This window comes from Nicotiana tabacum, chromosome 17 (assembly GCF_000715075.1).
Source record: "Nicotiana tabacum cultivar K326 chromosome 17, ASM71507v2, whole genome shotgun sequence".
Taxonomy (NCBI): Eukaryota; Viridiplantae; Streptophyta; class Magnoliopsida; order Solanales; family Solanaceae; genus Nicotiana; species Nicotiana tabacum.
The window spans coordinates 106,458,176-106,460,340 of record NC_134096.1 but is presented as its reverse complement, the minus strand read 5'-3'; the positions used below and the strand labels follow the sequence as shown (position 1 = coordinate 106,460,340).

General features: G+C 39.6%; 1 pseudogene; it reads left to right on the top strand.

Annotated features, from left to right (window-relative positions):
* The first annotated feature begins 705 nt into the window (after window positions 1-705).
* Window positions 706-1,486, top strand: LOC107766158 (pectinesterase/pectinesterase inhibitor 18-like; annotated as a pseudogene).
* Window positions 1,487-2,165: the final 679 nt, after the last annotated feature.

Here is a 2,165-nt window from a genome sequence, read left to right as displayed (position 1 = left end):
GTAATGTAACTAACAATAGAACTATACTACAATATAACATAATAGAGCACACGAGCGAATGTATAAAGCAATAACAGAGTACTAGAAGAGATCACAATCCAATAGTTTCCAATATCTTGACCAATCCTTTCCTTAGGGAGAAACCCAATGAACCACAATAATCACCTCAAAACTTTCATAGTGTGAGAGAAACACTCAAGGCATCAAGTTCAACGGCACGACAACACCCTTCGTGCATTTATATCATCCTCACCAAATATGCGTAAAACAGTACCAACCGAAGGGCAGAAATACCGACAATAGAAATGACAAAGTAGGAAATATGCAAGCGGTAATAATGAATGAGAATGTACATAAGGACATCAGTAACAAACTAGGCGGAAAGCATAAAGGTAATGGCAACAATTAGGAAAAAGGAATGTGACTTCAACTATTATAACAACGGGAAGTAGGCATGATATTTACAAGTTAAGTAAGTAGAAGGCATAAGTGTCACAATGACAAATAAGATAAAGAACAAGAACAAGGCTTTAATGACAAGTCACATAAGAACCGTGAGTACGACAGTGACAATTCAAGGTAAGGACATGAAGATATCTGCAAGAAAACGAATATCACAATATAATGCATGTCCCTCATCCTCACTAGCACGAAAACACCCTTCGTGCCATGAACTCGCAATAACACAAAAGCATGATAATAGAAATGCAATGGCACACCATCACCCTTCGTGCTGGGGATGGATTCATAGACCAAGATCTGCAGTTTCAAAACATGGCAGGAGCAGCAAAACACCAAGCAGTGGCGCTTCGTGTAGGAGCAGATCAATCAGTCCTCAATCATTGCAAAATAGATGCATTCCAAGACACCATCTACACTCACAACCTTCGTCAATTCTATAGAGATTGTTACATCACTGGCACTGTTGATTTCATCTTTGGTAATGTTACAGTTGTGCTCCAAAACTCCAAAAATCGCAGGACGAAAGCCCAGGCCTGGACAAAAGAACATGGTTACAGCTCAAGGTCGTGAAGATCCAAACCAAAATACAGGAAATTCAATCCAAAATTGTAATATTATTGCTAGCTCAGACCTTGCACCAGTGAAAGGTTCGGTTAAGACATATTTGGGCCGTCCACGGAAAGCGTACTCACGAACTGTATTTATGCAGTCTAATATTTGAGACCATATTGATCTAGAAGGTTGGTCAATATGGGATGGCGATTTTTCCTTAGTGAGTAAATGAACAAAGAACCTGGAGCTGGAACTAGTAAGAGAGTGAATTATCCTGGTTATCATGTTTTAAGTGCTTCAGAGGCGACGAAATTCATAGTGGGTCAGCTGATTCAAGGAGGAGTATGGTTGAAATCTACTGGTGTCACTTACACTGAGGGCTTGTGAGAAACCTGTTTCATTAATTTGCATATTCATGTACTGCTAGTGAAGTTTTAGTATGTTTTGGTTGTTGGTTGTAAGCTTGTTTCGTAATAATTATTAGGATTTGCATATCGAACCGAAATGAAAAAGTTCGAGTTTAGGGTTCATGTTTACAGAGAAGCTTCGAAAGAGTTTTCTTATTCTTCTCTAAGTAAAAAAATGTACAAAATATTGGGCTAGAATGGAAAATACAACAACCAAAGAGAAAAAGGAAATGGGCTGGATCTACTAATAAATACAACTGGGCTAACAGGCCAAACACCTCATTCTAACTCAACTATGAACAAAGTCCAAATCAGCTAACTCCAACACCCCCTCAAGTTGGAGGGTGGTAACACGCCCAACTTGCCAAGCAGCAACCTGTGTTGTCCACCTGCCAAACACTTAGTAAATATATCAGCAAGTTGAGAAGATGTAGGAACATGATGTAAGGAAATAAGACCATCTGCCAACTTTGTGCGAATGAAGTGGCAATCAAACTCGATATGTTTCGTGCGCTCATGGAAAGCAGAGGTTTTAGCAATGTGGAGGGCAGCCAAACTGTTATAAAAAATAGGGATAGAACTGGACAGATGAAGACCCAAATCTGCCAACAAACGAACCAATCATGCAAGATCAGCCACCACTTTACTCATGGCCCGATATTCTTCCTCGACAAAAGACAAGGAGACGACAGCTTGTTTCTTGGATTTTCAGTTAATCAAACTACCCCCTAAAGACACACAAAA